At 35.2% G+C, this 27,695-nt stretch overlaps 1 protein-coding gene across 7 annotated transcripts in view; it reads left to right on the top strand.

Annotated features, from left to right (window-relative positions):
- The window catches only part of DIP-epsilon (Dpr-interacting protein epsilon), a 293,049-nt gene that overhangs the window by 261,476 nt on the left and 3,878 nt on the right, over window positions 1-27,695 (top strand). The gene's annotated exons all lie outside the window — the stretch shown is intronic.

Below are 27,695 nucleotides of genomic sequence, written 5' to 3'. Positions count from 1 at the left end.
GCCAGAGCAAAGATGAGTGGAAAATAAAATCAGGCAAATATATGCACGTATACATGAGATCTTTATCAACAGTTTTTAATACCTCGGGTTTTTTTCTTTTGCGCCGTTTGAGAGTGACACCGTTTTTGCTCCAAGTCTACCTTGTAGGGTATCGTGACGAACTTTTTGTAGGGTATTGTTACGAACTTTTTTGATTCAAGAATTTTAACTGTTATAGTTGATTATTTGTAAAAAAATACAATTTTACCAGATAACATTTACTCCTGCAGTTTTATATTGTTGTTTTTAATAGTGAAGTCAGTTTAATTTAATTTTAAAAAAATTTTCACTTTGATCATTTTTTTTTTGTAAGTTTGGGTATTATCTTATTACTTCTATCTTTTCCGTATCGAAAATAACCTTTCCGTAAATAATATATAAAAAAATGTATTTTTTTGTTTGTAAAAAGGATGGTTTACACCAAACGCTGTGGGATTTGGCTACGTTGAAATTTCGAATCCAAATTTTTTTTAAATATGCTCAGTAAATGTAAGTAACTTTCTGCTATTACACTTTTAAAAAATATTGATTTTTGGAGAAGTTACATTAAAGAACAAATCGTTCGTCACATTACCCTACAATTTTTGAAAGTGCAAAAAAAGAAGGGTTCACGCCAAACGCTGTGGGACTTAGCTGCATTGGAATTTCGAATTTTACAGGGATATGCTCAGTAGATGTAAGCAACTTTCTGCGTTTACACTTTTGAAAAATATTGATTTTTAGAAAAGTTACATTCAAAAAACCAATCGTTCGTCACCTTACCCTACACTCCCCTATATATTTATGCTAACGCAATTTATATTATGTGTAGTATATAGTAAATAGCTGAGTATAAACCTAATTAATTTCAGTTTAACGCTTGGCATCAATAAAAAAAGAAATAAAAAAAAGGTAAAAAAATAAATTTAAAAAAAAATAAAATAACATAAAAAAAAAGAATACAAAAACAAGAAAGGAAGCTACCTTCGGCCAGCCGAAGCTTATATACCCTTGTAGATAAAAGAATGCTCACTCGGTGCAGTTCCAGGGATTCCAGATTCAGCGTTTCTATTTATTTACATTTTGTTTTTAAGTAGCCAAGAATCAAAACGCCTACTTCCTACAAAGTTACAATGAATTTTCTTATATTTGTTTGAATATTCCTATGGGAGCCTTAAGATATAGTGGTCCGATCCGGCTCTCTCCGACATATGTACTACCTGCAATAGAAAGAAGAGTTCCGGGAAAGTTTCATCGCGATAGCTTTAACGGACAGACGGACAGACGGACAGACGGACAGACGGACAGACGGACAGACGGACAGACGGACAGACGGACAGACGGACAGACGGACAGACGGACAGACAGACAGACAGACAGACAGACAGACAGACAGACAGACAGACAGACAGACAGACAGACAGACAGACAGACAGACAGACAGACAGACAGACAGACAGACAGACAGACAGACAGACAGACAGACAGACAGACAGACAGACAGACAGACAGACAGACAGACAGACAGACAGACAGACAGACAGACAGACAGACAGACAGACAGACAGACAGACAGACAGACAGACAGACAGACAGACAGACAGACAGACAGACAGACAGACAGACAGACAGACAGACAGACAGACAGACAGACAGACAGACAGACAGACAGACAGACAGACAGACAGACAGACAGACAGACAGACAGACAGACAGACAGACAGACAGACAGACAGACAGACAGACAGACAGACAGACAGACAGACAGACAGACAGACAGACAGACAGACAGACAGACAGACAGACAGACAGACAGACAGACAGACAGACAGACAGACAGACAGACAGACAGACAGACAGACAGACAGACAGACAGACAGACAGACAGACAGACAGACAGACAGACAGACAGACAGACAGACAGACAGACAGACAGACAGACAGACAGACAGACAGACAGACAGACAGACAGACAGACAGACAGACAGACAGACAGACAGACAGACAGACAGACAGACAGACAGACAGACAGACAGACAGACAGACAGACAGACAGACAGACAGACAGACAGACAGACAGACAGACAGACAGACAGACAGACAGACAGACAGACAGACAGACAGACAGACAGACAGACAGACAGACAGACAGACAGACAGACAGACAGACAGACAGACAGACAGACAGACAGACAGACAGACAGACAGACAGACAGACAGACAGACAGACAGACAGACAGACAGACAGACAGACAGACAGACAGACAGACAGACAGACAGACAGACAGACAGACAGACAGACAGACAGACAGACAGACAGACAGACAGACAGACAGACAGACAGACAGACAGACAGACAGACAGACAGACAGACAGACAGACAGACAGACAGACAGACAGACAGACAGACAGACAGACAGACAGACAGACAGACAGACAGACAGACAGACAGACAGACAGACAGACAGACAGACAGACAGACAGACAGACAGACAGACAGACAGACAGACAGACAGACAGACAGACAGACAGACAGACAGACAGACAGACAGACAGACAGACAGACAGACAGACAGACAGACAGACAGACAGACAGACAGACAGACAGACAGACAGACAGACAGACAGACAGACAGACAGACAGACAGACAGACAGACAGACAGACAGGCAGACAGACAGACAGACAGGCAGGCAGACAGACAGACAGACAGACAGACAGACAGACAGACAGACAGACAGACAGACAGACAGACAGACAGACAGACAGACAGACAGACTATTTAGGGTTAGGGCACTAATTTTTAGAAAATGTGTTGCCAAAATATTTTATTATTTTCGTTTGCCTTTCTATTTTTCAGAAAATAATTTCTAATTTTAAGGGCATTTTTTCTAGATTTAATGGTGATTTTAGTTCATGGTAAGCATTTTCTACATTTAAGAAAAACTTCCTAGATTTGAGAAAAACTTTCTTGACTTAAGAAAAATTTCCTTAGATTTAGAAATAACTTTCTTGTATTTAGAAAAATAAATTTTTAGGGCGATTTTCTAAAATTTAGGGTAAAATTTATTTTGAGTGTGTAGTTCGGACTTGCCTAATTTGTCGCCTTATAGCGCGATGCCGAGTATCGGCTGCCTGCTGACTCGCACGAAAAACGGGATTTAAGCGCTTTAGCCGATGGTCTGCCGTGTTACCAACTTGCTCGGTAACTCGAACTTGCCTATCTTGTCGCCTTATAGCCCGACGCCGAGTATCAGCAGCTTGTTCACCCGCACGAGAGTCAGGATCCAAGCATCTTAACCAATGCACTATGGGAAAAAAGTCAATTTTTTTGGCATAAAATCAACTTATTTTACAAATTATTTTTAAAAATTAAATATATTTTGTGAATTTACATACCCTAATTGGCCAAGAACAGTTATCTAACATTTTTTACTAACAACACTATAGAGTTGATAAGCGAACAAAGTCAGCTGTTCGATTGACTTTGTTGTGTGCGTAAATTAGTGAAAAATCTTTGCAAACATTCAGTGCTTATTTTGTGGAGCAACAAAAAGGTTAATTATTTCTGATCATGTCAAATCGTAGCAAAGGTATTTATAAATGTATATTAGATTACATGTTTTGATTATTATGGCTTGTTGTCCAACTGTGAACTGTTTTAAATGTGCATCTTTTTAGCTCAAAACTAACAAGTTTGTTTGTGTTCCGTGGTGTACAACTTATAAATGGCACAAATTTGCAAAAAGGTAAAAACGCAAAGTTATTACCAAATGTATCCTTAATATCGCAAAACTAATCATTTTTGCAACTTTTTGCACGTTTCTTAAAAAAATGACTTAAATCCAGCAACTTATAAACATAAAAAAAAAATTTTTTTAATAAAAAAACAATCTAAGTGGCTTTCATTAATCTTAAAAATTGAATTCATGGAAAGGGACAAGTCTAGTGAAAATCCTGGCTGCAAAGGACTCAAATATAAAGAAGCTGGACCCCCGTTAAAGCTAAAATTGGCATCTGCTCTTAGATAATATTTCACTTTTCTTGTACATGTCACCAATTTTTTTTTTTGACAAATTTTAAAAATTAACGTAAACCGAAATTATTTTATTGTCTTACTAATACAAATACTAAAAAATTTTTTAAAATCCCTGCCAATTAATTTAAATATGCGGCGTGGGCGGTGGATGAAAACAATGGTCCGATTCAAAAAGCAACAAAAACCGAAATTACAGCTTTATCTTAATAGTATATATACAAAATTTCTAAATTGTATCTCTAAAACTAGAGTTTATGCCAAAAAAATAGACTTTTTTCCCATAGTGCAATGGTCAGCGGTATTAACAACCTGCTCTGTAGCTCTTTCATCGGTGTTTCTTCGCCTAATAAAGCGACTTCGAGTGACGGCAGCTTGCTCTCAGGCACGAAGAACGGAATTCGAGCGAATTTCCCTACGTCTTGCAGTATCTGAGACCTGCTCTACCGCACGAGTGTGCGGATTCAAGCGTCTTGACCTACGTGACGCTCTGTCTACGCCCTGCTCTACATTCCTGGCTACTGCATTTTCCCTTCTCCTACGGTGAGATTCAGAATTTTCTACCCTCTCCATCTCTGCATACTTTGGATTTTCCCTATTAGCCCTATTTCTCAACAATTGGTTCCTAGCCCGCTGAGATGCAGTCTATTTAAACAAGGTATTTTTGAAAATCTTAAATTTACATATATGACTAGTACGATTATATACGCTGATTACGTATATTGATAACAATACAAGAATAAGCTTTTAAAAAAAGTAAATTCTTATACTCATATAATATAAATCTTATAATTATATATAGTTAATATAAATTAATAGAATTGTAAGTGTAAGTCTTAAAAAAGACTTAGACTTATAGTACTACTACTAAGATCTCTTTCTAGAAGAGGCTTTCTAGAACTTTCAATTCTGCCTAGCACATCTTCCGTCTCTCTCTAGCGCAGGTAAATGCACTTGTGAAAAACGTATACGAGCAAAAAGAGACAAAATGCGCGCCCCATTTCAAATAATTTAAAATTTGCATTAACATAATGTGAATTAGAGTGACCACAGAAAAAAGGCAGATTTTTTCCAATGCCATTTCCTAGATGGCGCTAGTGTATATTGTATTGCGCCATCTACCGCCAGATATTGGTACTACTGGTCATGAAAGGCGGAAATGTAGGCGCTGGCCAGGTTTAAGCGTTTATTAGGTTTGTGGGCGTTTGAGTGGGCGTGGCAATTTTTTACTTGGCCAATCGATAGGTATTGACGAAGCGAATACTATTTTCATAATAGCCTCAAAACTGTGGGCGTTAGAGGGGGCTTGTGGGCGTTAGAGGGGGCGTGGCACCTTTTTGAAACAAACTTGCGCTGCGTAGGAGCTCCTAGAATCCGCATGCAAAATGCCAATCTTCTAGCTTTTATAGTTTCCGAGATCTCAGCGTTCATACGGACAGACAGACAGACAGACAGACAGACGGACAGACGGACATGGCTAGATCGACTCGGCTAGTGATCCTGATCAAGAATATATATACTTTATGGGGTCGGAAACGCTTCCTTCTAGCTGTTACATACTTTTGCACGAATCTAGTATACCATTTTACTCTCCGAGTAACGGGTATAAAAAGGCTGAATTCTTTTATTTATATAAGGGTAAAGGGGAAGAGCGTTTGAAAATGAATTACGTTAATGATTTTCAAAAGTTAAATATATGAACAACAAGAGAGAACGCTATAGTCGGGTTGTTGTCCCGACTATCTAATTCTCGTCACTCGGCTTAAGGGAGTGCGAGGGAGATGGATATATACCTTTTTTTTGATTGCGTATAACTTTTTATTGCATGGTCCGATTTGAAAAATGTCTTCTACATTTCGATAGGTATAAGTATACACAACAAAATTGCATTTATACTTCTCGGAAATCTTTAAAGGTGAGGGCGCCAGACACATTTTAAAATTGTTAGTGGGCGATTGTGGGCGTTAGAGGGGACGTGATATATATAATAAATATATATAGATATTCGTGCAAAAGTATGTAACAGCTAGAAGGAAGCATTTCCGACCATATAAAGTATATATATTCTTGATCAGGGTCACTAGCCTTGTCGATATAGCCATGTCCGTCTGTCTGTCCGTATGAACGCTGAGATCTCGGAAACTATAAAAGCTAGAAGATTGACATTTTGCATGCAGATTCTAGGAGTTTCTACGCAGCGCACAGTGGTGTAAATTACTGATTTAGCAGCGAGTTATTCAAATTTCAGCTTAATTATTGGCGCCAAAAATGTTTTTAATCGATAACTAATATATCCGATAGGCCAAAAAAACTTTTCATTTCGCTTTCCTCTCGATATTCGCACAGCTGTAAAGCTTCAAACACAACATAAGTGTTTCATCAGCTGCCACTAACCGCTCTTCCGCCAATTTTGATCACTCTCTAAAATTTGCAAATAATTCGATTTTATTCATTGCAATTCAACTTTTTCCTATTAATATGGAAAAAGGTATGTAATTAACTACAAAATAAGTGTTTGTGACCTGTGATTGTGTTCGTCCCAAAATTGTATGAGGTGGAGAGCACGTAAGAGATATAATGTTTACTAACAAACTAAACTTTCGTAGACCAGAACTTTTAAGGATCGACTGGGATCGATATCAATGTTTTTTATAAAAATTAGTCAATATTTTGCGCTGTGGAAATGTCCAACATGAGCTGCATATTTCCGCATATTTCCTTTAAATATTTTTTTTAGCCTCATTGCCAGTGTCCAAGCGCGTGCTATTTTCAGTATCGCTGATAGAAAATGAGGCTTCCAAAAAAAAAAATTGTTTTCCACATACGTCTACAACAATATTATGGGTAGATTTATATATATAATATTGACTGCAGAAAATAAAAAATTTTACTAAAAAATTAAATATTAAAAACAAAAATAAAAATTAAAAAAATTCTGCAAAAATTTGTTGTATATTAATTTTGATTTGTGGTTCGAATCCCTACCATAAAAAAAAAAATCTTTAAAAATCAGGGATATCAAGTGGGTTTCGTGTCCAGTGTTGGGCAACGTCGAAATTGGAGTCGATTGGAGCGAATTCAAATTCAAACGGGACGAATGTCGGTCAAAGGGACATTGACCCAGAATGTAGGGAGAAGGAGCCCGTAATCGGCATGGGGTTGACGGAAGACAAGTGGCCGACACGAGATCAGTCCAGATTCAGTGTCGGCGGCGCGCAGTCGCACGGGTTGTCCATCAGATCTCCTCAAGCAGTCGCGGTACGAGGTTGGCCATCAGTGCCTACAGTTTTGTAATCTAAAATAAAAAAACGCAGTGCTTAATTAAAAAGGAGTGATCCGCGATTTAAAATATTTTTTTTTCGACGGTCGACGACGCGCAAAAGGACGGTCTCCGAAGCCGGACTGGCTAAGACCCTGCGGTGAGTCCGTTCCATAGTAGTGGGGGAAGAAGATAGGCAATCAGGAATCCCGATATTTTATATTTTTATGTCGTGGCGTCCCTTAGTTTAATAATTTATTTATTTATTTCATTATTTATTTATCTATCGTAAAATTTGGGAGGGAATTTTCATCATTAACATAACTTATTATTGCACATACTTATTAGTGCACATATTTTACCACGTATTTATCACACCATATTTATATATTTATTTATTTACTTAGTCACTTATCTAATTATTATCACAATTATTTAAATTATCCTATTTATTGCTCATGTGGGCCATTCACTTCTAGTTTTTTTTCACTGATATTTTTTTTGTTTGCATTATTTTCACCTATTGCTCCTTTTGAGCGAGTCTTGGGGTTTTTAATTACCCAGTTCACAAAGCAAAGAAAGCCAAAACACAACCGCAATTGTACTGCGGGATCCTTGTCAATCCCCGGGGGAAGCCAATCCAGTGTTCGCGTCGAGTAGATTGCTAGTTATTGAAGTCTGGGATCCACCAAGAGAGCTCTTTTAGGTAGGGACCGAGAAAGCAGACATCCAATTAATTCGTACCAATCCCTGATTGGGACTATAGCAGCCGGCGGGTGGTGGTTAATGGGTTTCCTTAAGGGGGGAAATACAATTAAAAGGCCTAAAATGAGGCCTATCTTTGGGAGTGGATTGCAAGTAGGGAATTAAATGAATCTTAGCGATTCTTTTTGCATGTTATTAGGAAAATATTGGGCAATGAAAATCAGTCAAGTTTTCTAAAAAAATATTGTAATTAAGCCCATTTATGATCAATAATGTGGAGTCGTGTTTTGAGGGATGAACTTTGCGCCGTGCAGTCTCCAGGCCCAGGATCACGTCTAAAACAAAAAACAGCAACTGGGCATTAATCTTAGAGGTACAGCGCACAACATGAATTATTTCATACGTAAAAAAATGGTTTTTCCATGAAAAAATGTGAAGTTGGAAAATTTTTTTTCAAAAAACACACTTTGTTTCGACTTTGTTCGTTAAAAAAAAACATGTTATAACAAACAAATATAAAAAATCCTTTTATTCATGTTGTGGAAAATTTTATTTCAAACATAAAGCAAAAAACCGCATTCGATTAAAATGAAATCTCTGACCTGTACATTGCACGGCGACTTTGAAAACACGACTTTTTAGTAGAAGCGTTTAAAGTTTACCTTTGCGCATTTCAGCTATTTGACACGCACTCACTAAATTGCGTATTACTTTGAAAATAAGTACCGGACGGCTTTATGCTTTTAAAGGCTTATTCCCAGACATATTTCTAAATATGTACATTAAAACAAAAAAAAAAATTTTTCGAAAAAAATTAATTTTTTATTGTATTTCCCCCCTTATAGTCTAGTCACACTGTGTGGGGTAACCTATCGAGTGAGCCAATAACCCGATTACTCCAAAAAAGTGTTTCCACTTGGTTAACTCCAAATATCGAGTAATGACATATAGTGTTTGTTGTTTGTGTTGTTTATTTGACTAGGGAGGGACCTTCACCGATAGGAAATAAATACAAAATATACCGAAATATATAAAAAAATACTCCGAAATACCAAAGACCCTAAAAGTACCCCACTTTACCCCACATCTAGTTGCCTATACACAGCCTATGTAAAAAAAAACAGGGTTATGTCAATAACCCCATAACTCCATAACTCCACCCCAGTGTAAATAGACTATTAAAGGAAGCTGATCAGATGCTGTGAAATAGAATTAAGTAAATAAATTGTCATAATAATATGAATATGGAGTAATTTATCTTATAGAGGGGGAGGGAACATGTAGACTGTCCTAAAATTTCCTGCGGTGACCGGTCTAAGGGGCAGTCGGGAAGATCCATGGCTGCTACGGTTGGGTGGGGGCGCTGAGACTTTGGATTTACTGTCCAAAAGCCCGAGATATGTCCGAAGGCGTCCTGTGACCTGGAATGGAATAAATGGGGGGGTTAGTTTCGTGATAGATATATGTTTTGTGATCTTGTAGGTGTTCCTCAATGTTTTGGCCAGTTGCAAGACCATATGGTTGTTGCTGCGTGTAGTGTTGCAAAGTGCAAACATCCGTTTGTATATTGTTGCGTGTGTGTGGGCAGGGTTGGAGTACCTACACCCCAAGTGCTCTGAGCTAGCCGGCGCTGCCCACTTCGGGGACACACGTAGTCCTATTTTGGGACATAACAACTCTCTTTAGCTGAGAAGATAGTCGGGGCACCCGACTATAGCGTTCTCTCTTGTTTTTTAATATTTTTCTTGTTGTTTTTGCTTTACAAAAAATACTTCAACCTACAAATTTCTACACACAAAAAAAAACTTGGTAAAATCAACTGTAATAATTGTCAAACAGGCCCCAACCAGCAAAATTGTCAATTCTTCTAAGTAAATAGTCATTTCACAACAACAAAATACACACAATTGGCAAAGACACAAACCCAAAGCAAAAACAAAATACACGTAACTATTTTAATAGTTACGTAACTATCTTTGTTGGTCAATTTTACCAAGCAAATTTGTTTGTGTGTACATAAAGTAGGTTCAGACAGTGGGCAATTTCATTACAAACATTTCTGTAAAAACTGCATGATGATCGAAACGTTATTTTTTGAGATAGACGATCCGCAGCTGAGGAAAACATGGTTTCGAGAAAAACGCATTGAAAGTAATGAAATATATCTACTGCACAAGGAAGATGGGTGCCGTCATCCTGGTATAAGTTCCAAAATAGTTCCAATTTCTTCGTGAAACTTTCATGACACATTCTTAAAGAGTTATATTACCGATTTAAATAATAAAGAAAAATTTAATTTTTTTTGCGTTCTATATGGGCACTTCCAAAATGTCGCTCGGGACATTTGCACACCTTTAAAGTTGAAAAAAAATTGTAAAACAATGGTTTTTAATTTTAATTATAGGCTTTTCTTTTCACTCTTCGCAAGCTCTATTTTTGGTAAAAATCTTGATTTTTTACCACTTTTAGTTTTTAAGATATCGGTAAAAAACTGCCGTATTTGCTTGGGACAAAAATAGAAGTGGATTTCGGGGAAGTTCATACAACACCAGAAATTAGCGAATTCTGATGGAATATTTGAATGCGATTTTTTTTAGAATGTTGTTCAAACATGTCGCTGTGAAATGCTTTTCGTTTCACTCAAAAATTCTTTGCCGTTTTTTTTTTATGCAGTTTCAACCACATTCGCTCGGGACATGTCGCTCGGGACATTTTTTCCGACTGTTTTGTAAAGCGGATTTCTTTACCTCTATCTCTCAATTGCTGGATGTTTTGCTTTTAACTTAATAGTTTAGCATGTGAATGAAGCATTCAGTACAGAAAAATGTCACATATTTGCATTCCTATAGGATAAATTAACAACAGAAGACAGGTCCAAAAAATAACAAAAAAAATAGCCAAAAACTGATTTTTGCGTATATTGGTGGGGTTTGTCATAAAAATAATCAAACTATACTCCAAATTTGTAGCTAAGCTCAGTATTCAACTAATTAGAAACTAATATCGGGGCAAAATCATGTGGAAATATGTTTTATTCAAGTTTCAAGGTTTTTGGCTTGGTGGACTTTTTTTTGGAATTGCCCATATGTATCTCCCTTCCTAAGAATAGGTCTTGAAAAAGACTTAACAAAATCTACAGTGGCTCACAGCTTATTTCGTGCAGAGGTAAACTTAAAATTCAAACTCGTATAGCTAACAAACTATACGATAATTAACCAAAATTTAAATGCAGTTATGTTAGGTAGTATTCTGGCCCTTATTAACCCATTTCTTTATTTTTAGATTCCATAGAATAACACTTAAAATTAAAAAAAACTAAAATCATTGACTCTTTTAATATCACAGCTTATTTCGTGCAAAACTTTAAAATTATTATTATTTGTAAATTATGGCTAAAAATGTGTTTTTTTTATTTCTACATTAAAGCGCCTATTATTAACAATTTTTTTCTGAATTTTAATTATGTCAAATACACTAAAAAAAAAAGTTCTTCTTCCCAAAAATATAAAATAATCAGTTAAAATGTTTAAATGTATATTTTCGTATTAAAAATGTCGAAAAATGTATCCCAAATTTGCAGAATTTATTGAGCAAGGACCCAGTTCTCAACTATCCATGATCGAACGCTTCTTAGGAAGGAATTAAGTGGTACCAATAGGCCCAAAATGCATCCTGTACAATAGTATCTGAACCGGCACACACTTAAAAATATTAAAAATGTATAGTAAATTTAACAGTACGGACTTCAAAGTTGGCTGTAATTGTTCGCAACGAAATGGTCTAATAACACTGGTCGACAAAAAAAAGCCCAAGAATAAAAGCTACCAAACCTGAAAGGATTTTAGCTGTAGATTACTACCTCATACTTGGAAACTTTCCATCACGTCGAAGTTTTGAGAAATCCGTGGTCAAAGTTCCAAATTTTCGATTTTTAGGCACTTTTTGCTACTTAATAGTAAGAAAACCCAGAGCCACAATTTAGCGGAAAAGGTACTTTGAACCTTTAACTTCAAGATTGTCCAATCACAAAGTTGGGCGACCTCTACTTTTTTAGCTACAATGGATTTTACCAGGGAACGTAACTGTTATAAGTTTTATTTTAAAAATCACACATTAACAGTTATTTTCTGATTTGTAAAGTAAAACTCAAAGAATAACTGTTATTTTTTGAGTTTTATAATAAAAGTTGACAAATAACAGTTATTCGTCGTGATCAAAAATAAAACTCAAACTTGATTTATGGCGATTTTGTGGGTAAACAAAATTTTAAAAAAATATAGGTATAAAATATGCGCGGTTGCCTTTTTTAACAAATTTTTAGTAAGTTATAGAAAGCACGGGTATCATGTTTTTTTTAAATATTTCATTTTTTCAGAAATGTCAAGGGAATAACTGTTATCATAGCTCGCAAATAACTGTTGACCGATCCGTCCGGTCCCCAAATAACTGTTTTTCTCTGAGACTTTGAGCAAACAATCAGAGAGCAACCGATTGAATTGTTCGTACTGAAATTTTGCTCGCACTCAGCCGACGAGCAGTTTTTTCGGCTTTCTTTTGCTCGGCTCGCTTACAGACCGATTGCTCCTGAACGACGTTTCAAAAAGTCTTTTGTGCATGTGTTAACGTTAACGTGCTTGGGCGATATTGCTCTCCCTTTCACTCGCACGTACTTTCAAAGGGAATACATTGTATAGTTGTATTAGTGAAAAGACTTTTTGCGATGACTTTTTCAGTCAATCGGTCTTTTAATACACTTGCCAGAAAAAGTATGCGTACAAATATTTTCCGCAACTTTAGAGCTTAAAAAAACGTCTTAAAAAAATTCGTAAAAATGTCATTTTAATTTTAACATTTAGTACACATATTAAGCTTTAATTTGACGTAACTTATTAATTTCTAGCACCTTTACTTTTCCTAATATAAATAAAAATGTACAAATTGGCCGGATTTCGCATCAGAAAAAGTATGCGTACAAATGCATATGGTATTAGAAAAAGCCATATTTTGGGCAAAGTACGTCGAGTTTAGTACGGAGTTTGATACCCTTTATGTTTTATAACTTCAGTCTACATATTCGTCATCGATTGGACCAATGTCCTTGCATCCATCGCCGTTATTTGATTCCATTCCTCGACATTGAGTTTTTTCAGGATATCCTTGGATGCAAGGGTGTGAAGGCGAGTCCTGCCCTCCAGGACATCACAAAAATGCTTTACGGGATTGATATATACTATTTTGATGGCGAATGTAGCTGTTTTACACATAAAAGCTTTGTTTTGTGGGCGCAATGTTTAGGTTCGTTGTCCTCTTGGTACCAAAAGTCCTTTTCGAGTCCCACTTTCAGGACGCTTTAATTTCTTGTCTTAAAGTGCATAAAACAACCAACAAAATGAGGTATCGTTTATTAAAATCGGTCAACAACTTAACGAGAAATGGCTAGCCATATAACCAAACAAACAACTGCTTTGGCGTAATGCACGAATTTCATACGAATTTCAAAAAAACTAACCTTCTATCTAAATAAGAAAGTTTTTATACCCATTTCTCGTTAAGTTGTTGACCGATTTTAATAAACGATACCTCATTTTGTTGGTTGTTTTATGCACTTTAAGACAAGAAATTAAAGCGTCCTGAAAGTGGGACTCGAAAAGGACTTTTGGTACCAAGAGGACAACGAACCTAAACATTGCGCCCACAAAACAAAGCTTTTATGTGTAAAACAGCTACATTCGCCATCAAAATAGTATATATCAATCCCGTAAAGCATTTTTGTGATGTCCTGGAGGGCAGGACTCGCCTTCACACCCTTGCATCCAAGGATATCCTGAAAAAACTCAATGTCGAGGAATGGAATCAAATAACGGCGATGGATGCAAGGACATTGGTCCAATCGATGACGAATATGTAGACTGAAGTTATAAAACATAAAGGGTATCAAACTCCGTACTAAACTCGACGTACTTTGCCCAAAATATGGCTTTTTCTAATACCATATGCATTTGTACGCATACTTTTTCTGATGCGAAATCCGGCCAATTTGTACATTTTTATTTATATTAGGAAAAGTAAAGGTGCTAGAAATTAATAAGTTACGTCAAATTAAAGCTTAATATGTGTACTAAATGTTAAAATTAAAATGACATTTTTACGAATTTTTTTAAAGACGTTTTTTAAGCTCTAAAGTTGCGGAAAATATTTGTACGCATACTTTTTCTGGCAAGTGTAAGTCTCCCTGTGCGAGCGACATTCGTATCTCTCATTGAACGAGGTTCGTAACAGAGCGTCTCACGAACAGCTCAACGTAAAAGGCTCAACCGAAAACCAAAACGAAAAGAAACGAAGTGTGCTGCGCAGAGAGAGAACGAGGGGCATGCTATTTTTCGGTTGTTCTCGGGAGTAGAGCGTAAGGAAAAAAACGGTTAACAGTTATTTGCATGCTTTGACTGTTATTCATAAAAATCAAAAAATAACAGTTATTTTTTGAGTTTTATTATAAAAATCAAAAAATAAAAATCATTACGGATTTGTAAACTACAATGGCTAATAAAAATTGTGGTGTATTTAAAAAAATTTTAGGACCCTTCTAAGTGCGTGATTTTTTTGTATGAAAAATTTACAATAACAGTTATTTTCGTTCCCTGGATTTTACTGAAGTACTTTTTGTCACTTTTTTTCATCTATAGTAGCCTGATATTTTCCTTGTTGAACTGAGACCCGTACACATACAATACATTAAAAATATCAGGCTACTATAGATGAAAAAAAGTGACAGAAAGTACTTTTGTAAAATCCATTGTAGCTAAAGATATAGAGGTCGCCCAGCTTTGTGATTGGACACTCTTGAAGTTAAAGGTTCAAGGTACCACTTCCGCTAAATTGTGGCTCTGGGCTACGAAAGGTTTTCTTACTATTAAGCCGCAAAAAGTGCCAAAAAATCGAAAATTTGGATCTTTGACCACGGATTTCTAAAAACTTCGACGTGATGGAAAGTTTCCAAGTATGAGGTAGTAATCTACAGCTAAAATTCTTTCAGGTTTTGTAGCGTTTCTTCTTGGGCCGAGAAAAAGTCTTGATTTTGTCGACCTGTGTAATGTTTAGAACAAAATTTCCCCCTTTTACAGCGAGATCACAACATTATTGGCCAATCAAGCCGAAATAAAGTATTTATTACCTACGAGTACATGCTCAGCAAATGAAAAATAGCCGGGAAGCTCGATACTCGTCAAATTTTCATCTGGAATGATTTTATATTTGCTTTTAAGCCCTCACTGACTAAATATTGGTTTACTTGTATGCACCATGTATGATCCTGACGGAGTTCCGAGGACCTCACAAACGCTCAAAATCTACGCTTAAGCAAAGTGTCGGGTTGTGATAGGGTTTGGGCATGTCAGATGTCTTTAGGGACTTCAAATTAAGTTTTTTTTTTTAAAATAGCTTTTGGAAACATGTACCTTTGACATCAGCCAACTTTGAAGCCCGTACTGTTAAATTTACTATACATTTTTAATAATTTTAAGTCTGTTTCGGTTCAGATACTATTGTACAGGATGCATTTTGAGCCTATTGGTACCATTTAATTCCTTTGAAAGAAGCGTTTGATCATGGATAGTTGAGAACTGGGTCCTTGCTTAATAAATTCTGCAAATTTAGGATAAATTTTTCGACATTTTTAATACGAAAATATAAATTTAAAAATTTTAATTGATTATTTTATTTTTTTCGCAAGTAACTTTTTTTTTAGTGTATTTGACATAATTAAAATTCAGAAAAAAAAATTGTTAATAATAGGCGCTTCAATGTAGAAATAAAAAAAAACACATTTTTAGCCATAATTTACAAATAATGGATAAACTTCCGTTTAGCTCCTAAGTCCAATTTTGTTCAAACTTTCCATATTGACGTGTTTTTGCCTGCGGCGCTTTCCTCGCCCGTAACTTACTAATTTCTTTAAAAGCTTATCCAGCTTCCATTTAGGTCACCTGTTCCTTTTTTCGCGGGACATGAACACGATACATCGTATAAAAAGTAAAAATAGGTCCATCGCTAGATTAGAAGGTAAAATGCTGTTATCGGCTAATCGAAAACTATCTGACGCCATTTTTATGTCGGGATTTTGCAGTATTTTTAAATGTTCACCACCTAATTAAAATACTTATTTTACATTTTCTTCGATAACCTTTATGTTTACGATTTGTACCGTTATTTTTCAAGATCCCGTTATTTGCGCCAACTTTGACTATTTTTCTAGTAATCAGGACCCCAAAACACGTCAATATGGAAAGTTTGAACAAAATTGGGCGTAGGAGCTAAACGGAAGTTTATCCGAAAAAAGGACAAAAAGTTTATGTTGAATTGTTGAATTTTGGTCAGCTGTTAATCAGCTGTTCCATACAAAGTCAACTTTCAGAAATTTCAGCAATTCAACAGCCTCAGGGCTGATGAAAATTTTGTTGAATTGCTGAAAAGCCAGAGTTGTCACCTTTTTTTAAAAGTCGTGGCAACTCTGTAACATTTTAGTATCACCAGTACGCATTATTTATTTTAAAATCAACTTAGAAAGCATATTTGTGGTTCTTTTTACCTTGGTAACACTTTTAGATAGTAACTAGAAATAATAAATCAAATTTTACATGCTTTAAGTTCCGTGAAACTTTTCAACAAATAACAGCTGTTTGAAAATTCAACAGGAACCATTTTGGGTCGTTCCCTTAATTGCTGAAATTTTTTTCATTCAGCAATTTAACAGTTTAGGGAATCCCCCTATCAATTAGAATTCGGCGATCTCTTAAGGCTGCCAGCTTTTTTTTAACCAGCGCTGTCTTAGCGCAGCCAGCTTTTGTCCTCCACCAGCAGCACTGTTTATGTTTATGTTTTTGAGTACGATAAATAGACTAGATCAGTGGTGGCCAGCACACTATGGGGAATTTGACCACTTTTTTTGGCCAATATTAATAACTCCCTCAATTTTAAAGATATCAAAGTAAAACTTTAGCAATCGTTATTATTAATCACAACGCATATTCTGCATGAATATCTTTCGGATCAGACAACTATATCATATAGCTGCCATAGGAATGATCAGATCAACTTTGCTATTTTTAGAGATAAATGCATAAAACTTGATAAGTACCGTTTTAATACAATATTAAAACCACATAAAAATTTTTGTTAAAATCTGAAGAATATTTCTTTTAGTTTCATAGAACCGAAAATTCTCTGAGTTTACATGCAATTTCTTTCATTTTTTGATACAGTTATAGCTTTATTTTTCTTTTTACAACCTCTTAAGTCCGTTTTTATTGTCAAATGGTAGCGATAATTGTTTTTGCATTACTTTAGAAGACATTTCAAATGTATGTCTATTGATATCTTTCTTCCACAGTGCAAACAAAGGGGCATTTGAAAAATTTGAGGTTATGATCTAAAAAACTAAATTTCTCCAAGAATCGAAAAAAGTGGATTTTCTGACTACATTCATTTTAAAGAGAATTCCTTAATCTTTAATTCCCAAAGGTTTGATGGATGGACTCCGCTGGACTCGCTTTGTATCTCTATTTAAAAATTGGTTTTCTTTAAAAATATTCATGTTAGACCGGTCACAAAAACAATCGATTACAAGAAAACCACGATTAATTTAGATTGTTTAATCACACAAATACTTAGTGTACACTACCATCCCTTGAATTAATTCAAAAAACTCCACTTAAATTGCTTTAAGACTCTTATTTTTAGCAATTAAATAGTCTCAGCATTGCGTCAAATTTCTGAGGCGTGAAAATGCAACATACAGCAGCTGATCTAACAGCTGTAAGTTAGCAGAGGCGGCCTCTATTGAAATTCCTGAAACGTAACATTGAAGATTGGTCTTCTGTTAAAGTATTCTAGAAAACACAATTTTAGTTTAACGACTTTAAAAAAATGGGTTTTGGCCAAAAAAAGTGGTCAAATTCCCCATAGTGCAGCAGAAGCAGCACACATACAATAAAAGAATGCATTGCTTTTGTGTGAGTGCGAGCATGCACGAATGTGCCTGTGTGCGTGACGTTTTTCAGCTTGACAGTGTACATGTGCGCCGAAAGGCTGCAGCGCGCTGGCAGAGCAGCGGCAGAGAAATTGCCTATCCCGTGAGCCCTGCGCGCTGCCTCTGCTGGCCACCACTGGACTAGATATATTAAACATACATACTTATGTTGGCTAAACACATACATTCTTAAAGAGTATTGTGTATATTAAGGTCTAAATGTTTAAGCAACAACAGTAATGGGTATAGCGAATAGCTTTCTTTGTAAGGAGGTTTCTTTGCCGGGCAATTGCAACTGTGTACATTAGGGCGGTCCACATTTGTATGGAAATTTTTAAGGTCCTACTCTCACCCGCTTATACGGTGCGCATTGTGGTATTCAAGGTATACCAAAAGACAATTTTTAAAAAAATCGTGTTTTAAGGTCTGCGAATTGGTTTCAAAGTTTATCACCCATACGCTGTGTTGCCTTCGATCAAAAAGTTTTTCTGATCAAGGTGGCATAGATATCAAAAATTCAGTTGATGTTTTGCTCTCCTTTTTTTTAACAATTGTTCCAAAGAAATTCATAATTTGACAAGACAAAACATGGGAGAGCGATTTTTTTCGACCAAATTCGAACTGTTATACATGTCGTATCAGTAATTTTAAAGCAAACTTTGAAGACGTTTCGCAAAGTCTAAATCTCGAAAAAAAATTTTTTGTTTTCACATACATTTTTTGCATACTTTAATATTATAATAAGGGGTGAGAAAAGAATTTCATTTTTTGGACCGCCCTAGTGTACATACATGTGTACATACATGTGTATGTATACGCTTACATACATACATACATACATACATACATACATACACACATACATACGTCACTGCTTGACTCTGACCTCCAATTTGGCTAACATTCAAACAAATACTTTGATTTGCATAGTTTTTGGCATATGAAACGTTCCATGTCAACCCGGCCACCCCACTTTTTTCTTTTTATACCGTTACTCGTAGAGTAAAGGGTATATATATATATATATATATTTTATGGGGTCGGAAACGCTTCCTTCTAGCTGTTACATACTTTTGCACGAATACAATATACCCTTTTACTCTACGATTAACGGGTCTGTCTGTCTGGCGCCCACACCTTTAAAGATTTCTGAGAAGTATAAATGCAATTTTGTTGTCCATATTTATACCTATCGAAAAGTAGAAGACATTTTTTAAATCGGACCGTTCATTAAAAAGTTATACGCAATCAAAAAAATGGTCTATATCCATCTCCCTCGCACTCCCTTTAGCTGAGTGACGGGTATTAGATAGTCGGGACACGAACCCGACTATAGCGTTCTCTATATAAGGGTATATAAGCTTCGGCTGGCCGAAGGTAGCTTCCTTTCTTGTTTTTTCTAAAATCTATGGCGATTTTAGAAAAAACAAGAAAGGAAGCTACCTTCGGCCAGCCGAAGCTTATATACCCTTGTAGATAAAAGAATACTCACTCGGTGCAGTTCCAGGGATTCCAGATTCAGCGTTTCGATTTATTTCAATTTTGTTTTTAAGTAGTCAAGAATCAAAACGCCTACTTCCTACAAAGTTACAATGAATTTTCTTATATTTGTTTGGGAGCCTTAAGATATAGTGGTCCGATCCGGCTGGCTCCGACATATGTACTACCTGCAATAGAAAGAAGACCTTCGGGAAAGTTTCATCGCGATAGCTTTAAAACTGAGAGACTAGTTCGCATAGAAATGGACAGACGGATAAGAATATATATAGGGGAGAGTGGGGGAATTTCGTCAGCATTTTTTCAAAGCTATTTTTTGTCCATCTTGAGACACGTTATCATATTTCTATTATTATTGTTGAATGCGGTTAGCACCAAGCTTTAAAATGTGACATTCCCATATTTTTTTTATTAGCTTGGTGATTTATAAAAAAACTAGCTATACCCGGAGCGACTTCGTTCGCTCAAAAATAGTTTGCAGTTAGGAAATTAGGTTGTCAGGACTTTCTTATATCTTATTTGCGCGTTTGCTGAAAACCTTTGCGTAAACAACCTTTCTAGAAGATTCTTCAAGAGAGAGAATCCGAAGTAGTGAATTTTTATACCTTCTACCAGTTACAATGTTATCAATGCAATTTTAATTTTATTTGTATTTAAGCACATTATGTACTTTCAAGTAGAAGCATAAACACACATTGTGTGTATGTATTGCATTGTACAAATCAAAACATTTCCAAATATGCATATGTACATACGTATTTGGTCAAAAGTTCGAATCTTAAGATTAATATTTAACTTGGAAACATTTTGGCTTTGCTTACAGAATTTGTAGTAACTTTCTATTTTCTTCCATGGTGGAAATTAAAAAAGGTTCTTACTTCTGCTACAAAATGAAAAATAAAACCGAAGCATTTGATCCACAGGACTGACTATTGATCGAAAATCATTTTGATCGGAGTTTAAGTTTTTAAAATCCAAAACAAATTTAACTTAAATTGCCTCTTTCCCCTCCCCTTTCCTTGCAGCACTACCCCACCCCATTTCTTGGCTGTTGCTCTCTCGGCCGTCGCTCTCTTGCCATCCGCTCTCTGGGTTTCGCTCTCTCGGCGGGCCCCCACAAAATGCAACAACCAATGGAATACTGTGAAAAAATTTTGCTGCTCTGGCTCTTATGGTTTAGGCTGTGGTCGTATCCCCCTAAAAATCGGTCTTTCATTTTATAATCTTTAGAGATAAAATGTAAAACCAATATACTGGGGCAATCTCACCACACAGGGGGGTAAAATCACCACACAACTGGGGAAATTTCGTGAAAAATGTAGGGAGTTTAACGCCTGAAAATATGCTACACTGATCAAGCGTACCATTTTTGTTGACGTCCTATATTTGTTGCTGCTGCTGGTAGTCTGTTCGTTAGCCAGCTCGTCAAATATAAAAATATGTATTTAAAATAGGTGCGAATTTACCCTTAGCGTAGGGTGGCGAAATTTCCCCAGACCGTACTTTTTTAGAAATAATTATTTTTCTTGCGAAATTAGGCGCGAAGTTAAAAATCACTGACGCAGAAATGCACATTATAGCACTGTGTATTATATAAAAAATCGTGTATATTATTCCTTTTGAATTGTGGCATACAGAAAAAATTTCGTCGAGAACTAAATGTAGCTTTTGAACTATTAAAACACATTTAATATTATAGCTTAATTATCTTGGCCTTCTGTGCAAAACAAATGCATTGGTTGTGTCTGGCCGTCTTGAAGGACTAAAACAAAAAAATTATGTATTTTTACGACTTATGGATTCCGAGATATTGCAGGTGACGAAATTGCCCCTGTGACGAAATTCCCCCACTCTCCCCTACTTTATGTGGTCGGAAACGTCTCCTTCACTGCGTTGCAAACATCTGACTGAAATTATAATACCCTCTACAAGGGTATAAAAAGACTAAACTTTTCTAAAAGAAAAAAAAAAATTATTAAAATTATAAATATTTCTACATAATAGAAGTAATGTTTTTTAAAAAAGAGAAAAAATTTTGGAAGATTGGAGATGATTTTAAGAAATATTTTTCTACTTTTTCAATTTCCCTTCTTATACACATTTTAGAAAAAATTTTTTAAACGACCCGCGACGCGTGCGCGCATGAATATGTAATTCAATCCTATAACCGCAAGTGTGAGTTCAATTCCACGTCGAAACGAAAAACTTATGATGTCTTTTTGTTTTTTTAATTAATATTTACATATTAATAAAAAAAAATGTTTTGCATTTTTTTAACTCATGAATAGTTATATTTTTATAAAAATTATGTTTAAGTTTTTTAAACTTGAAACATTCAATTACTGTTACTATTGAACCATAATAAATACATAAATATTAATATTAATCAATAAATATTTACGAGCAAAATTAAATTAACAATTAAGGGGAATAACTAGAAGAGAGCCAGATCAATTTGACAAAATAGAAAAACAAAACATGAGAATAGACTTTGTACAGCGCCTTACGTGATGCTTCCGTGGCGCAGCTAGTAGAGTGTTTGACTACAAACTGTGAGGCGAGCGGGTTCGATTACCGCGTACGGCGACCAAGGTGTTTTTCTCTAAATAGTAAGTTATTGGGTTTTTATATTTTTACCCGTTACTCGTAGAGTAATTGTTTATATATCTATCTCCCTTGCACTCCCTTTAGCTGAGTTACGATTATTAGATAGTCGGGACACCAACCCGAGTACAGCGTTCGTACTTTTTGATTTCATTATCTACACTCAAAAAAAAACGGCGTGCTAAATTCAAATTTTTTATTCTTGATTTTAATTTATTCCGATATCAAAAATTTCAATCCCGGTTGAATAAATAAGGCTTAATTTTGTATTTTTGGGATTACTTTAAGCCCGAGAAATTTATGTTAAAAAGATTGTATTAATACTTTTTTATCCGAATATGGAATAAAAATTTGTACTTTAAGTCTGAAAAGATAAATTTCATCCTAAAAAGATTAAATTATGACTTTTTTATTCGAACGGGATTAAATTCCGGGCTGTCATATAAAATTCGATCCGACTTGTTGGTTAAAAAAGATTTTTGTAAGATCCCAACAGAAATTCAAAACTGTTCACAAACCTGTTTTTTTTTATAAACCAAATGATTTACAAAACACTACTACCACGTTTAATGTTTTTAGTCTAAAGTAGTAACGTTGTTTTTTTTCCAACAGATGGCACTGCATCGTACAGTAATAAAAACTAACTAATAAGGTAGCGCCATCTAAATGTGAAAATGTGTAAATATTGGAAAACCTTAGCCAAAACTTTAATTTTCGATAATTAAAGACCCCCAACTCATACCAATACTAATCGAACCAAACTGGTAACTTCCCGTGAAGACTGCTTTGACTTATACGCCAATAATTCAAAACGTTTAATAAATCAGTGCTATTTGAATTCAGTGTGTCCGAGAGTCAGTTCACTGTGTGGAAAGTGATCCTTAAGGGATAAATTGCGCCTGACTCTTGTGAAAAAATAATGGAATGAAAAATGATTGACCAACAAATTTGTTTTAAGAACAACTCACCACCCCACATCCAAATCGTGGATCCGCCACTGCTGCTTACCATTCTCAGCCCAACTCAAATCGAGTAACAATGGAAAGAGGAGTGAAAAAGTGACCCTTGCTGGCGCGAGAAAAGATTATTTCTTCAGCTGACAACAATATTCAAGTATCAAGACCGTATGGAGGAGATTATACACCCAAAAAAAAATCGACTGAAATCGCCCTTGGTTTTAGGAAATCGCCTTTGAATTTGCTTTACTGGCGATTTTGTCTATATTAAAGAAAGTAGGTTTTTAAAATCAACGACGTTTTTTTTTCTAAAAATCAAAAAAAAATAGACTGCAATTTAGAAATTTTTTGCTAGAAAGTAAAAAAATATTTCTTAGAATTTAGAAATAAAGGTTTTCTATCACATTCGCCATACTTGAAAAAAAAGTTTTTCTGTGCTTTAAAAAAATATTCTATAAAGAGGAAAAATTTTCTAATCTTCAGAAAAATTTTCTAATCTACAAAAAAATTCTGAATTGAACGAGTTTTTTTTAGCAAATTTTTCCTGAAATACAGAAAAATCAATTTTTATACCCTTGCAGAGGGTATTATGATTTCAGTCAGAAGTTTGCAACGCAGTGAAGGAGACGTTTCCGACCCCATAAAGTATATATATTCTTGATCAGCATCACTAGACGAGTCGATCTAGCCATGTCCGTCTGTCCGTCTGTCCGTCTGTCCGTCTGACCGTCTGTCCGTCTGTCCGTCTGTCCGTCTGTCTGTTTCTACGCAAACTAGTCTCTCAGTTTTTGAGCTATCGGGATGAAACTTTCCCAAAAGTCTTCTTTCTATTGCAGGTAGTATATATGTCGGAACCGACCGGATCGGACAACTATATCTTATAGCTCCCATAGGAAGGATCGGAAAAGAAATCGTTAAAAAAATTCTAGCTTCGGTGTTTTTTGAAATATTACCTTCTACTTTTGGGGATGTTATTTTTTAAATATTTATGAATTTCGAATTAAATATTTAAAAAATCGGACGAATATATCATATAGCTGCCATAGGAACAATCGGAAAATTAATGGAAAAGTAATAGGAAATAAATTCTAGCTTCTTTGGTTTTTATTGTATTATCTTCTACTCTAGGATATGACTCTTTTTAAATATTTCCGAATTTCAATTTTAATTTGATCAAAATCGGACGACTATATCATATAGCTGCCTCAGGAACGATCGGAAAATTAATGAGATTAATGAAATTAATTGAACATTTTTGCGATTTGTTAATTAATAGGAATCATCTGCAAGGGTATTTAAGCTTCGGCTGGCCGAAGCTAGCTTCCTTTCTTGTTTTTTCTAAATTATAAGGTTTATTTTTCTAGTCTTCCTTTCTTTTTTTGAGGGTTCAAATCGCAATTGATTTTAGAAAAAAAAGACTGAACTTTTCTAAAACTAAAAAAAAATTGCCATTAAAATTATAAATATTTCTACATAATAAAAATATTGTTTTTCTAAAAACAGAAAAAATGTTTGAAGATTTTTCTAACATTAAGAAAAAAATGTGTGATATTAAGAAATATTTTTCTAGAAAATAAAAAATTTAACCGTATTTGATAAATTTCCCTTCTTATAGACTTTTAGAAAAATTTTTCTTAGCCTAAGAAAAAATCGCTATTAATCGAAGAAAATTTCCGGGATTGGTAGCCTAGGGGTCTAACGCGTGCGTGCATGCATATGTTATTCAAGCTTGCGGCTGCAAGAGTGAGTTCAAACCCACGTCGAGACGAAAAACTCATGGTGTCTTTTTGTTTTTTTTTAACACTAATGGTTACATATTAATAAAAAAAATGTATTGCATTTTTTTTTAGCTCATGAATAATTATATTTTGATAAAAATGATGTTAAAGTTTTTCAAATTTGAAACATTCAATTACTGTTACTATTGAACCATAATAAATATATAAATATTATTATTAATCAATAAATATTTACGAGCAAAATTAAATTAACAATTAAGGGGAATAACTAGAAGAGAGCCAGATCAATTTGACAAAATAGAAAAACAAAACATGAGAATAGACTTTGTACAGCGCCTTACGTGATGCTTCCGTGGCGCAGCTAGTAGAGTGCTTGACTACAAACTGTGAGGCGAGCGGGTTCGATTACCGCGTACGGCGACCAAGGTGTTTTTCTCTAAATAGTAAGTTATTGGGTTTTTATATTTTTACCCGTTACTCGTAGAGTAATTGTTTATATATCTATCTCCCTTGCACTCCCTTTAGCTGAGTTACGATTATTAGATAGTCGGGACACCAACCCGAGTACAGCGTTCGTACTTTTTGATTTCATTATCTACACTCAAAAAAAAACGGCGTGCTAAATTCAAATTTTTTATTCTTGATTTTAATTTATTCCGAGATCAAAAATTTCAATCCCGGTTGAATAAAAAAGGCTTAATTTTGTATTTTTGGGATTACTTTAAGCCCGAGAAATTTATGTTATCCTAAAAAAAAATGTATTAATACTTTTTTATCCGAATATGGAATAAAAATTTGTACTTTAAGTCTGAAAAGATAAATTTCATCCTAAAACAAGAAAGGAAGCTAGCTTCGGCCAGCCGAAGCTTATATACCCTTGCAGATCATTCCTTTTAATTAACAAATCGCAAAAATGTTCAATTTTCTAATATTTCTCATTAATTTTCCGATCGTTCCTATGGCAGCTATAGGATATAGTCGTCCGATTTTGATTAAATTAAAATTGAAATTCGGAAATATTTAAAAAGAGTCATATCCTAGAGTAGAAGATAATACAATAAAATCCAAAGAAGCTAGAATTTATTTCCTATTACTTTTCCATTAATTTTCAATACTTTATGGGGTCGTAAACGTCTCCTTCACTGCGTTGCAAACTTCTGACTGAAATCATAATACCCTCTGCAAGGGTATAAAGATTAAATTATGACTTTTTTATTCGAACGGGATTAAATTCCGGGCTGTCATATAAAATTCGATCCGACTTGTTGGTTAAAAAAGATTTTTGTAAGATCCCAACAAAAATTCAAAACTGTTCACAAACCTGTTTTTATACCCTTGCAGAGGGTATTATGATTTCAGTCAGAAGTTTGCAACGCAGTGAAGGAGACGTTTACGACCCCATAAAGTATTGATCAGCATCACAAGACGAGTCGATCTAGCCATGTCCGTCTGTCCGTCTGTCCGTCCGTCTGTCCGTCTGTCCGTCTGTCCGTCTGTCTGTTTCTACGCAAACTAGTCTCTCAGTTTTTGAGCTATCGGGATGAAACTTTCCCAAAAGTCTTCTTTCTATTGCAGGTAGTATATATGTCGGAGCCGACCGGATCGGACAACTATATCTTATGGCTCCCATAGGAACAATCGGAAAAAAAAAAACTTTAAAAAATTCTAGCTTCGGTGTTTTTTGAAATATTACCTTCTACTTTTGGGGATGTTATTTTTTAAATATATCTGAATTTCGAATTAATTAGTTAAAAAATCGGACTACTATATCATATAGCTGCCATAGGAACGATCGGAAAATTAATGGAAAAGTAATAGGAAATAAATTTTAGCTTCTTTGGATTTTATTGTATTATCTTCTACTCTAGGATATGACTCTTTTTAAATATTTCCGAATTTCAATTTTAATTTAATCAAAATCGGACGACTATATCATATAGCTGCCATAGGAACGATCGGAAAATTAATGGAAAAGTAATAGGAAATAAATTCTAGCTTCTTTGGTTTTTATTGTATTATCCCCTACTCTAGGATATGACTCTTTTTAAATATTTTCGAATTTCAATTTTAATTTGATCAAAATCGGACGACTATATCATATAGCTGCCATAGGAACGATCGGAAAATTAATGAGAAATATTTGAAAATTGAACATTTTTGCGATTTGTAAATTAATAGGAATGATCTGCAAGGGTATATAAGCTTCGGCTGGCCGAAGCTAGCTTCCTTTCTTGTTTTTTATAAACCAAATGATTTACAAAACACTACTACCACGTTTAATGTTTTTAGTCTAAAGTAGTAACGTTGTTTTTTTTCCAACAGATGGCACTGCATCGTACAGTAATAAAAACTAACTAATAAGGTAGCGCCATCTAAATGTGAAAATGTGTAAATATTGGAAAACCTTAGCCAAAACTTTAATTTTCGATAATTAAAGACCCCCAACTCATACCAATACTAATCGAACCAAACTGGTAACTTCCCGTGAAGACTGCTTTGACTTATACGCCAATAATTCAAAACGTTTAATAAATCAGTGCTATTTGAATTCAGTGTGTCCGAGAGTCAGTTCACTGTGTGGAAAGTGATCCTTAAGGGATAAATTGCGCCTGACTCTTGTGAAAAAATAATGGAATGAAAAATGATTGACCAACAAATTTGTTTTAAGAACAACTCACCACCCCACATCCAAATCGTGGATCCGCCACTGCTGCTTACCATTCTCAGCCCAACTCAAATCGAGTAACAATGGAAAGAGGAGTGAAAAAGTGACCCTTGCTGGCGCGGAGAAAAGATTATTTCTTCAGCTGACAACAATATTCAAGTATCAAGACCGTATGGAGGAGATTATACACCCA

The sequence above is a fragment of the Drosophila takahashii genome, chromosome 2L, assembly GCF_030179915.1.
Source record: "Drosophila takahashii strain IR98-3 E-12201 chromosome 2L, DtakHiC1v2, whole genome shotgun sequence".
NCBI classification, from domain to species: Eukaryota; Metazoa; Arthropoda; class Insecta; order Diptera; family Drosophilidae; genus Drosophila; species Drosophila takahashii.
Note: the sequence above shows the minus strand (reverse complement) of the source record. Positions and strands in the feature narration are given on the sequence as shown.